At 38.7% G+C, this 13,741-nt stretch overlaps 1 protein-coding gene across 8 annotated transcripts in view; it reads right to left on the reverse strand.

Annotated features, from left to right (window-relative positions):
* Positions 1-13,741, reverse strand: part of HIPK3 (homeodomain interacting protein kinase 3) — a 105,790-nt gene that overhangs the window by 73,916 nt on the left and 18,133 nt on the right. The window lies entirely within an intron of this gene.

Consider the following 13,741-nt stretch of genomic DNA (forward strand, 5'->3'; position numbering starts at 1 on the left):
TACTTTTTTAACAGACCTTATTTTTCCAACCCTCTAAAAAACTTTAAGACCCATCTGAATTCTATCCAAATTCTTCACATCATTTTACAATTACCAAAACAGCAATGTAACCAATGTTGATACCCAAAACATGGGTCCAACTACCATTAACAATAAAAAGCTGTTTTCTTCTTTTTTTTTCTTATGACACATACTATCAGGCCTTCTGAAAAGGGAGGGAAGAAGCAGAGACAGAAATATTTTGACTATCTTATACTCAATTTATTAGCCTATATGAAAATTCTGGATCATTTTCTGCCAAACTTATGCACAGTCCATATGTAATCAGGTTCTTTAAAATATCCTGACATCACAAATACATGTAATTGAAGGCAACAACGCTTTACATTCTCCTTACTCAACTTTCTTCTACTTGTTCAAATATCAATTTTTAAACTTTTTTCTTCTTAAAAAACTGTAGTAAGAGTTCCCGTCATGGCTCAGTGGTTAACGAATCCAACTAGGAACCATGATGTTGCAGGTTCGATCCTTGGCCTTGCACAGTGGGTTGAGGATCCAGTGTTGCTGTGAGCTGTGGTATAGGTCGCAGATGTGGCTTGGATCCCGAGATGCTGTGGCTCTGGCGTAGGCCAGCAGCTACAGTTCTGATTAGACCCCTGGCCTGGGAACCACCATATGACATGGGTGTGGCCCTAGAAAAGACAAAAAAAGAAAAAAAAAAAAAAACCTGCAGTAAAATACAGACATAAAATTGTGTCATTTTTAAGTGTACAGCTCAGTGTCATTAGGTCATTCACACTGTTGTGCAATCATCACCATTATCCATCTCCAGAACTCTTTCCCCTCTTCCAAAACTAAAGCTCTGTCCGTTAAACATTCATTGTCTCCTCCACTAGCCCCCAGCAACCACCACTTTACAATCTGTATCCGCAAATCTGATACTCTAGGTACCTCATATAAATTTAATTACACAATATTTGTCCTTTTATGACTGGCTTATTCCACTTAGCATGAAGTATTCAAGATTCATGCATGTTGCAGCGTATGTCAAAATTTCCTTCTTTTTGCAAGTTAAGTAATATCCCATTACATGTTTATGCCACATTTTATCCATTTAGTCATCAACGATTATTTGAGTTGCTTTCACTTTTTGATTACTGTGAATAATGCTGGCTGTGAATATGGATGTACAAATCTATTTGTGAGACCCTGTTTTCAATTCTTTTGTGTATATACCCAGAAGTGGAATTTCTGGATTATATAGTGGTTCTGCTTTTAATTTGAGGAACCACCAGACTGTTTTCCATAACGACGACACCATTTTACACTCCAACCAGTAGTGCACAAGGGTTCCAATTTCTCCACATCCTCACCAACGCTTGTTAGTTTCTTCTTTCTTTTTTACAAAGGCCATCCTAGTGGTGTGAAGGGGTACCTTACTGTGGTTTTCAAATCTCCATTTTTAAATCTAATTCTTCACAATACTGACTACACTAACACTAGAAGCTTGACATCATTAGCATCTACAACACAAAAACTGTATATTTTTTCATTTGAGTTATTGATGACTATTAAACATTACACTTTCACAATATTTTAAGTCAATTATACTTTAATCGAAAATTAATTAATTGAACATTACATTTAAGACTAAAGAAATATATTAGTTGGGCATTACTAAATGATTATTGAATAATCCCCAGTTCGTTCAGACCAAGTGTGGAAATTATTAAATTACTAAAAATATCAAGTTTTAAATTAAGATACAAATACGAAAATGTGATCAGTATTGAATATTTCTAAAGATCTACTAGAGGAGGGGTGGGACTGGCATATGCATGCTGTAGTAAGTGGTATAACTGGCCGACAGAGACCTGCTGTATAGCACAGGGAACTAACTCTACCCAATATTATGTGATAATCTGTATGAGAAATGAATGTGAAAAAAGAATAGATGTGTGTATATATATAACTGAATCCCTTTTTGTACAGCAGAAATTATCACGACATTGTAAATCACTGTAAATACCTCAATAAAATTTTTAAAAAATAAATAAATAGGAGTTTCTACTGTGGCACAGTGGAAACGAATCTGACTAGGAACCATGTGGTTGCAGGTTCGATCCCTGGCCTCACTCAGTGGGTCAAGGATCAGGCGATGCTGTGAGCTGTGGTGTAGGTCACAGACACCGCTCGGATCTGGCATTGCTGTGGCTCTGATGTAGGCTGGTGGCTATAGCTCCAATTAGACCCCTAGCCTAGGAATCTCCATGTGCCAAGGGCGCAGCCCAAAAAAAAAAAAATTAAATTTTAAAATAAATGAAAATAACAAGAAAAGCCTTCAAAGAGTTCCTATTGTAGCTCAGCAAGTTACGAACTCAACTAGTATTCATGAGGATGCAGGTTTGATCCCTGGTGTCACTCATTGGGTTAAGGATCCGGTGTTGCCACGTAGGTCACAGATGAGGCTCAGATCTGGTGTTGCTGTGCCTGTGGCTCCAATTCGATGATTCGACCCGTAGCCTGAGAATTTCCATAAGCCGCCAGTATGGCCCTTTAAAAAAAAAAAAAAAAAGCAAAGAAAAGCCTTTAAAAAACACAGGAAAAAAATTTTTTAACCTAAAGAAAAGCTCAGTACACTAAAAGATTATCACATAACAGGCATAAAAGACCATGGCATCAAATGTACAGCTAGTACTTCATTCAACTGGAAATCACCCAATATCTACATCAGATCAAAGTAAACCACTGATTCTGTTACATAAAAACTCTGCATTAAGATTTCTTTTCTGAAAACACCTATCAACTGTTTCCAGGATATATTAAAGTAAGTAGACACAAGTGCAGTTCACTGTGAAAAATGAACTTATTACTACTCTTCAGAGAAATGGAACAGAAAATGAAAATAAAGAGACTGCTTTAGCAGGTAAAATGTACCAACACACCTTTAATCTGATGGCTTCAAAACTAAGAGCTAGAGAAAAAAATTAGTAATGATATCTTATGTTCTACACAGTATTAAGTTCACTAATGGAATGATGAGGTTTTAGTCAAATTATACAAATACACATTACAGACTATAATTGCCTTTCGGCATGCTATGATTAGCAGCAGAGGCAAAAAAAAAAACTAAAAGAAATGTAAAAAATCAGTGAGCACACCAAGAAACAAAACAGTAATACCACCACCACCCCACACACATACACACAAGCCAATGCTTCCTGACACACTACCAAGCCCCCATCCTGTTCTGGTGTTCATTTGGACCCAAAGCCATCTCTCATAGCTCCCTCTTTCCCTCCCTCCAACCTGCCCCTATCAACACAGCACTTCACCTTCTGTCCTCCAAGTATCTCTCTTCCCCTGACCTACCTTCTCTTTCTGATTATCTCCCAGCACAAAAACTCCCAATATTCCTTGCTAAATTCTAGTTCATCTCCTTCTACTAAACAGATTCAAAATTAACACTTCTCTTATGTAACACACAAAAATATTTTTAAAGATGCTTAGGAGCAAAAGAAGCTCCAATTCTAAATCTGAATATAGTGGCTCTCAAACTTTTTCCTGAAACATTTCAGGTCTAATGAACTTTGAAGTGAAGCACTTCAGGGGAGACGGTATTAAAGAACAAAACTTTTTCATGGAGTTCCCGTTGTGGCACCTCACCCATCAGAAAAGAATCTGACTAGTATCCAAGAGGATAAGGGTTCAATCCCTGGCCTCGCTCAGTGGGTTGGGGATCCGGTTGCCGAGAGCTGCGGTGTAGGTTGAAGACCTGGCTCGGATCCCACATCGTTGTGGCTCTGGTGTAGGCCGGCAGTTGTAACTCCAATTCAACCCCTAGTGCCCTAGCCTGGGAACTTCCATATGCTGAGAGTACAGCCCTAAAAAGCAAAAATAAAAATTTTTAAAAATAAAGCAAAACTTTTTCAGAGGAAAAAAAGTACTTTTGGGAAGGGGGTCTTCACAAAGCATTTTTACATGCAAATGAGGCAATTAATTGGTACAACACCAGAGTATCTTTCAAAACTGCAGAAAACCTTATAGAAAACAGCAGGGTCAACCTACTTCACGTAGTTAGTGAGCCAAAAGAGAAATGATGCTGTCTCTAATTACTTTTGCATTCCTCACAAAGTCTAGCACAGAGTTAAATGAATAAGGAAGCCTCAAGCCATTTTATAGCCTCTAATCTTTTCAAACACCAGTTTTATCACAACTTTTAATTTTTGTACAAATGACTATGTCTTGGATTCATAAGGTCTGACAATCAAAGAGATCAAAGCAGACAGAAGGTAACAATACTGTCTATAATCTAGTTTCATGTAAATAATAAATTGCTCCAGCTTGGTTTATCTAGAGACTTAAAAGATTTTGCTTTGGTGACTATACTTGCAAAAGGTTTCACTTCCTCCAATTTTTTTTTTTTTTTTTCTATTTTGGCCACCCCGTGGCACATGGAGTTCCCAGGCCAGGGATCAGATCTGAGCCATAGTCCCAATGGAAGCTGCAGCTGAGGTAACGCCAGATCCTTAACCCACTGTACTGGGCCAGGGATCGAACCTGCATCCTCATGGATAGGTGGGTTTGTTATCAATAAGCCATAATGGGAACTCCACTTCTTCCATTTTTAAAATATTTTCAGGCACATGAATATTAAGACATCAGTAAAGTTCCATCCAGAATCATTTTTATGATATTTGTAACCAGATGTCATACAATCAATACCAGAAGTTCAATTTCTATTTCAACTGAGTATTTGTCAACATTTTATTGAGAGATAAAGGGCATTGTCCTTAAGAGCTTTAAAAATCAAAGATAGGAGTTCCCATCCTGGTGCAGTGGAAACGAATCTGACTAGGAACCATGAGGTTGCAGGTTTGATCCCTGGCCTCACTCAGTGGGTTGAGGATCCAGTGTTGCCGTGAGCTGTTGTGTAGGTCACAGACGCAGCTGAGATCTGGTGCTGTAGCTCTGGCGTAGGCCGGCAGCTACAGCTCCAATTAGACCCCTAGTTTGGGGACCTCCATATGCTGTGGGTGCAGACCTAAAAAAGGACCAAAAAAAAAGGAAGAAAAATAAAGTATTAAATATAGAGAAGAATTTGAAGAATTTTAAAAAACAAGTATCACACTATTTCACTTAAAGTAACTGATCAAAGCCATGAGTTACACAACATTAGTTATCACGATGCCACTTCAACTGTTTTATCTTGGATTATCTCATAAATATAACTTTAAATTAAATTAATATTAGGGTTTATTGTATATATTTTCCAAAATATCAGCCCCTGAAATAATTAGTGATGCCACAAATGGAAACCTTTAGCCAAAAGTTAGTTGTATTATTTGGGCTAAAGTTTAAATTTCTACTAATTGATCTAATTTTCAAATTATTTTTCAAATGATAAATTAATCATTAATGAAAATTATATCAAAATCAGAGTTCCCGTCATGGCTCAGTGGTTAACGAATCCAACTAGGAACGATGAGGTTGCAAGTTCGATCCCTGGCCTCGCTCAGTGGGTTAAGGATCTGGCGCTGCCATGAGCTGTGGTGTAGGTCACAGACTCGGCTCAAATCCCACATTGCTGTGGCTGTGGCGTAGGCCAAAGCAACAGCTGTGATTAGATCCCAAGCCTGGGAACCTCCATATGCCATGGGTGCAGCCCTAGAAAAGACAAAAAAATAATATCAAAATCACTTTTTTAATGTCTCATAGGTATACCCACCATGATTATCAAAGGGTTTTAATATTATTTTAATTCTACCTGTACCAAACTTATCGTTGACAACAGATGGCTAGTCTTGTTCTCAGAATTACAAGTTTGATTTTTTTGCTTTGTTTTGGTTTTGGTTTTGGTTTTTGTCCATGCTCACAGCATGAAGAAGTTCCCATGGATTGAAGAGGCTAGGAACTGAATCCATGCCACACCAGCGACCTGAGCCACAGCAGTGGCACTGCCAGACCCTCAACCCAGATCCTCAACCTGCTGAGCTGCCAGAGAACTCCCATAATTACAAGTTTGAATTTTACGAGTTTCAGTTACTTGAGGAAAATAAAAAAGTCTATATTTATGACAACCAAATACATAAGAACCTACCAATGTTTTTTTCTAACATCAAAGAAATAGATCACGTTTTGTGGAAGAGATGGAAGAACTGCTAATTAAATCCAATGGAAAACTCATAAGTTTTCATTTGTACATTCAAATTTTGGGGGTGCTTTTTTTTTAATGGCCCCATACCTGTAGCATATAAGTACCTAGGCTAGGGGTCCAATCGGAGCTGTAGCTGCTGGCCACATTAATGCTGGATCCGAGCCGCACCCGCAACCTTGTTGCAGCTTGCAGCAAAGCTGGATCCTTAGTCTACTGATCGAGGTCAGGGGTTGAAGTGCATCCTTAAGGAGACTATGTAGGGTCCTTAATCCACTTGAACCACAATGGGAACTCCAGGGTGCAATTCAAGTCAGTTTATCCAAAATTTAGTCACTCATTCGTTCTTTAACATGTACAAAATACAAAGGTAAAGCATTCTGTAACTCCTTTATATCTTTGTATGGACTAAAGAGATAACTGCTTCACTTTGGTATGTTTACCCACTTCACTCTATCCTATCCAAAGAGAGCTCTTCACTGATTTAAAAACAACACACACACACACACACACACACACACACACACACACACACACACACCGATACACACCCCTGTCTCCCGTTAGTGATTTCCCAAATTCTTATCATATAATGACTATCTCTGAATTTAACATAAGAAGCTTAAAATGCTATATTTGTTCCTCAATACATTTAAACAATTTCACACCCACATGCTCTAATTATTCTCCAACTGAGGTGTCAGAATTACCTCAAAAAGATAAATTTAAAAAGGGGGGAGGAGTTCCCATCGTGGCTCAGCAGTTAAACTAGCATCTACAAGGAAATGGGTTCGATCCTTGGCCTTGCTCAGTGGGTTAAGGATCCAGTGTTGCCGTGAGCTGTGGTGTAGGTCGCAGACACGGCTTGGATCTGACATTGCTATGGTTGTGGTGTAGGCCGGCAGCAACAGCTCCGATTAGACCCCTAGCCTGGGAACCTCCATATGCTGCAGGTGTGGCCCTAAAAAGACCAAAAAAAAAAAAAAAAAAAAAAAATTTAAATAAAAAGGGGGATATCTCTTCCTTTCAGTTTAAAAATGATGTTACTTAGCAAATCAAAAATCTTTGTCTTCTGTTTTGTCTTTTTAGGGCCGCACCCATGACATATGGAAGTTCCCAGGCCAGGGATTCAAATCAGAGCTGGAGCTCCTGGTCACAGCCACAGCAACTCCAAATCCAAGGCACATTTGTGACCTACGCCAAAGCTTGCAGTAATGTCAGACCCCCAACCCACTAAGCAAGGTAAGGGATGGAACCTGCATCCCTATAGATACTAGTTGGGTTCTTAACCCACTGTGCCACAATGGGAAATCCAGCAAATCATAAACCTTTGAAAGAAAGGAAGGCTTTCTTTAAAGAGGTACAAAAAAACAGAATATAAGAAGAACGTGAAAATGTGACTTTATTAAAATTTAAAACTTTTATTTATCAAATGATACCAGAAATAAAGATAAGCCACAGATACAGAGAAGATATTGGCAACACACATAACCAACAAAAGATCTAGGGAAGTCATACTGTGTTTGACAAAATACAGCAGAAAAATGGGTAGAAGATATAAGCAGGCAGAAAGCCAGAAGATTTTTTTTTAATTCTCATCTTCACTAGCAATAAGGAAAACACTAAATAAAACTATAGTAAGATGCCATTTTAAACCCATTGGAGGTTGGCTACTTCGGAGCTCCTGTTGTGGCTCAGCAGTAACAAACCTGACTAGGATCCACAAGGATGAGGGTTCAATCCCTGCCCTTGCTCAGTGGATTAAGGACACAGGGTTTCCATAAGATGTGGTGCAGGTCGCAGGCACAGCTGGGATCTGGCATTGTTGAGGCTATGGGTGTAGGCCAGCAGCTATATCTCTGATTTGATCCCTAGCCTGGGAACTTCCACATGCCAAAAAGAGGAGTAGGGCAACAGAGACTCTTATAGACTAAGTAGGGTAAGAGTACAATTACTTTAGAAAGCAAGGCTGAAAATGGATGTACTTTATAATTTACCAAGTCTTCACCCAGGTACACATCCTGCCTAACGAAATTCTCACACATAAGTGCAATGAAACAGGTAAAATAATGTTCACTGCTGCATTATATATAATGACGGTTTTGAAATAATCTAAATGTCAGAAAAGGAATGGATATAGTAGTGTGACTTTTTCATACAACACAACACACACAATAACTGAGGCTTATACCTTACTCATCATGTACTTATGTACCACAAAAAAAAAAAAAAAATAGCAATTAAAAGGGTAAGACACTGATTTCAAGATGTATCACAATTTCAAAGACGTAGGAAAAACGGTGCATGTTATAATTAATGACATGCAGCAAAATGAATTAATTGAAATTACGTATCAATCAAAACAACAATGCAGAACAAAAAACAAGTTGCAAAAGAGCACATATCATTTATTTTAAAGTTAACCGCAGACAAACCTATATTGCGTTTTTAGATATATTAAATATGTGGTAAGAGTATAAAAATACACATGGGGAGTTCCCATCGTGGCTCAGTGGTTAATGAATCCAACTAGGAACCATGGGGTTGCGGGTTTGATTCCTGGCCTTGCTCAGTGGGTTAGGGATCCGGCATTGCCGTGAGTTGTGGTGTGGGTCACAGACACAGCTCAGATACCGCATTGCTGTGGCTGTGGCGTAGGCTGGTGGCTACAGCTCCGATTAGACCCCTAGGCTGGGAAGCTCCATATGCCACGGGAATGGCCCTAGAAAAGGCAAAAAAATAAAAAATAAAAATAAACATGCCAGGAATAAAGAGGAAAGAAGGTACTTCAACTATATGAACTGTTTTATTTTGCAACCAGGGTGGCAGCTGCATAGAAATTTGTCCTATTACTCTCTACACCTTCATAGCTTAATTTACATTTTTTATTGAAGTATGGTTGAAGTACACAACGTTGTGTTAGTTTCAGGTGTACAGCACAGTAATTCAGTTACACATATCTATCCTTTTTCAGATTCGTTTCCCTTATAGGTTATTACAAAATACTGAGTATAGTTCCCTACACTATATAACAGGTCCTGTTGCCTACCTATTTTATGTAAGGTAGTAGGTATATGTTAATCTCACCCTCCTAATTTATCCTTGCCCCCCCCTTCCCCTTTGGTAATCGTAAGTTTTTTCTATGTCTGTGGGTCTAGTTCTGTTTTGCAAAGAAGATCATTTGTACCTTTTTTTTAGATCCCATATATAAGGAACACTGTATGCTAGTTTTCTTTGTCTGGCTCACTTCATTTAGTATGATCATCTCTAGGTCCATCTATGTTGTTGCAAATGGCATTGTTTCATTCTTTTTATGGCTAATACTGCATTGTGTATATATACCACATCTTCTTTACTCATTCTATTACTCTCTATACTTGCATATCTAATGTTAATTTTTAAATAAAGAGGGGAAAAAATCTAATAGTCACTAGAATAATCCTTAATTTTTTTAAGTTAGAAAAATATTACCATTTTAGGTATTTTATTAGCATTTTCTTTCTTTTGTGTGTGTGTGTGTGTGTGTCTTTTTAGGGATATGGCATATGGAGGTACCCAGGCTAGGGATCAAATCGGAGCTGTAGCCACTAGTCTACACCACAGCCAGAGCAACATCGAATCCAAGCCGCGTCTGCAAACTACACCATAGCACATCAATGCGCTCCTTCTAGCAAGAGGCAAACACATGTATACACATAATACATCACTAATGAGATAATAACATAAGAATGTGTGAGCCACACAGGTAGCAAAGAAAAGGGCATGATTAACATATGACCTGAAGGAGCACAAAAGGATTCATAAGAAGTTAACTTGAACTAAATTTTGAAGGATGATGGGAAGAAATCTGTTAGGAGGGATATTTCAATAGTACAAACCAATAGCACATATAAGAGCAGAGACTAATGAAAAATATGACATATCAGCTTTATTTGGCTAAAACAAGGGCCCACAAATTAGGGCTGGCCAAATCCAACCCAGACTATTTTTGTATGGCCCACAAGCTAAAATGGTTTTTGTATTTTAAAAGGGCTTTTAAGGAGTTCCCGTCGTGGCGCAGTGGTTAACGAATCCGACTAGGAACCATGAGGTTGCGGGTTCGGTCCCTGCCCTTGCTCAGTGGGTTAACGATCTGGCGTTGCCGTGAGCTGTGGTGTAGGTTGCAGACACGGCTCGGATCCCGCGTTGCTGTGGCTCTGGCGTAGGCCGGTGGCTACAGCTCCGATTCGACCCCTAGCCTGGGAATCTCCATATGCCGTGGGAGCGGCCCAAGAAATAGCAGCAACAACAACAACAAAAAAAGACAAAAGACAAAAAAAAAAAATAATAAAAAAAATAAATAAATAAAAGGGCTTTTAAGGGAAAGGAAAAAAAAAAAAAAGCATACAGCAGGGATTATATGCCACTTGCAAAACCTAAAATATTTGCCATCCAGCACTTTAAGAAAATTTGCCAACCTCCACACTAGAACGTAACTTACTGGTGAAGGAAGGCACTAGAGAAAAAGATGATCCTTGAGAAGGAGAAAGACAATCTTTAAGAAAAAGATCACAAATAATGTTGTCTTCCATTCTAAGGAGTTACAGGTGATGGGGTATCTCTGAGGAGTTTTAAATAGAAAACCTATATAATCCTATTTGTATTTTAGAAAGATTACTCAGGCCATTTTGTAAAGGATAAACTGGGAAGAAACAGTAATGGAAACAACAGCTGAAAGACTACAGTAATAGAACAGGTAATAGTTGATCAGAGTCTGAGCAAAAGCAGTACTAAGGGAATGAGGTCCAGAGTACTGATTACCAGTAGTTAGCTACAGACAGCTAGGAGAAAACCACAGAACTTGGTGAAGAGTGAACGAAGGAAGGAACCGACACAACCACATTTCTGGCTTGAAAAACTGATTAACCAAAAAAAAAAAAAAAAAAAAAAAAAAGTCTTTTAAAGAGAAATGAGAAAGAAAAAATTGAACTCAATTTTACATATGCTAAGTCTAAGGTACCCTGTGACTTAGCCCAAATTCTCTTTCTTAAATGTAGTCTCATAAAAAAGGCCTGCATTCAGGCAGTTTACTTGGCAAGTTATCCCAGGGGTCACGAGTGAAGGACATGGGGAATAAGTTAGGAAAAGAGGAAAAAGCCATTAATAACTGTAAAGGAATGATGGGATTAAGAAATGAACCTTTTGGTAATGATCATAATAATTGATTTGAACAAGAATTATCAGGAGTTCCCATCATGGCTCAGCCGTTAATGAACCCAACTAGCATCCATGAGGTTGCGGGTTCGATCCCTGTCCTCGCTCAGTGGGTTAAGGATCCAGTGTTGCTGTGAGCTGTGGTGTAGGTCGCAGATGCAGCTCGGATCCCATATTGTTGTGGCTCTGGCGTAGGCTGGTGGCTACACCTCCGACTGGACCCCTAGCCTGGGAACCTCCATGTGCTGCAGGTGCGGCCCTAAAAAGACAAAAAAAACACAAAAAACAAACAAACAAAACACAAGAATTATCAAAGGATGCAAAACCTGGGTGAAAAGTTTCAAGAACAGGATATTATTGTCTGGAGACAATTCACCATGGGTCTCTCATGTTTCTCCATGTCCATGTTGTGCAAGCAGAGACACCAAATACTTTGTTCTAGAGTCTCTTTCCAAGGATATCTGTATATTGAACAGCCTTGGAAGGTAGAGATCGAGCCCTCCTCCTGAGCAAAGGGCAGGATACATAATGTCCAAGATAACAAAGATAATGACTCCCCCCTTCCAGCATGTCAGGCAGGCTCAGAGCCCCTTAAAATGAAGATCTGCCTTTCCTAAAGTAATGCAACTCTTCCTGTGCAGGAGTCACCTGGCCCTGTTTGCATCGCCCTTGTACGAACTGAGTCAGGGAACCAAGGCAAATACTGACACACTGACTACTACCATTGCTGAATAAGAAGGTTCTTTATCCCCAACCTTAGAGTCTCTTAGCTTATGCCACCAGCCATGGCTAATTTGTTAGCTTGCAAGAACCATCATAGCTCTTGAAAATAACACATTTCCAAAGTACGTTCCCAAGAGATACATATTAATCAAAAGGCAGAAACCAGCAGGTACCACCTTAACCAAGTGATCAATGCTAAAATTGTCTGTAATGGGATATACTGAAATCAGGAGCCTCCTGGTACAATATACTGGGGGGAACAGACTTTACTGTAATACTTCCAAGCACAAGAAAACAAACATCCAAACTGAGGGCCATTCTACAAAAAAAATACTTAGAAAATGACACGTCAGGAGTCTGAGAAACTTCTCAGGTAACAGAAAACACACATAACAAAATAGTCTTTGATTTTAGGGAAAAAATAGGGATATATGGAGTAGTCTCTACTCTCAAAAAGTTCAGGAGAAAAAAATACAGATACAGAGAGAAAGTGTAAATGCAAATGAGGCAAAATGTTAACATTTGAAGACTAGATTAAAAAATATAAAGAAACTCTTTGTACTATATCTGTAAATTTTTTGCAGATTTATTTTTTTGCAAGTGGTAAATAGAAAAAAAGAATATAGAGTGAGGGCGTTCCCATCATGGCTCAGAGGTTAACAAGCCCAACCGTATCCATGAGGACGAAGGTTTGATCCCTGTCCTTGCTCAATGGGTTAAGGATCCAGTGTTGCTGTGAGCTGTGGTTAGGTCACATATGCGGCCTGGATTTGGCATTGCTGTGGCTGGCAACTGCAGCTCTGATTTGACCCCTAGCCTGGGAACCTCCATATGCCACTGATGTGGCCCTAAAAAGACAAAAAATATATATATATATATATAAGAGTGAGAGACACAAAACAGTATTTTTCATTCACTGCAGCACTATTTATAATAGCCAAGACATGGAGGCAACCTAGGTGTCCATCAACAGAGGAATGAATAAAGAAGATGTGGTACATATATATGCAATGGAGTGTTACTCAGCCATAAAAAAGAATGAGATAATGTCCAGCAACATGGATGGAACTAGAAATTACCATACCAGATAAGTCAGACAGAGATAAACATGATATCATTTATATGTGGAATCTAAAAAAAAGATACAAATAAATCTATAAAATGGAAACAGATTCATAGACTTCAAAAACAAACTTAATGGTTACCAAAGGGGAAGGGGGGGAAGCATAGATTGGGGTCTGGGATTGGCATATGCACACTGCTATATATGCAATGGATTGGTCAACAGGGACCTGCTGCACAGCACACTGAACTCTAAACCAATATTCTGTAATAAAATATATGGGAAAAGAATGTGAAAAAAAATGGATATGTGTTTATGTATAACACATTTTGCTGTACAGTGGAAATCACAACACTGTAAATCAATTATAATCAATAAAACTTAAAAAAAAAAACCCAACTTTCTTACACAAGGCTGCTCTTCAAGGATTTCTCATTTAGGATTGAACATCTTAGGCATGGCCCAGACTCGCCTAAAATCTACAACTGTCAGGCACAGATTGCGTCCCTGCCAGCATTAATTTAAAAGTATTCCTAAGCAGTGAAAGGAAATCTTTACATTTAAAAGTATTAGTTAATTCACATTTCTTTTTAGAGCTTAGAATCATT

The sequence above is a fragment of the Sus scrofa genome, chromosome 2, assembly GCF_054392235.1.
Source record: "Sus scrofa isolate SSC_HxYL_T2T_F1_AM1 chromosome 2, Sscrofa_HxYL_maternal_Yorkshire_Landrace_v2.0, whole genome shotgun sequence".
Classification (NCBI taxonomy): Eukaryota; Metazoa; Chordata; class Mammalia; order Artiodactyla; family Suidae; genus Sus; species Sus scrofa.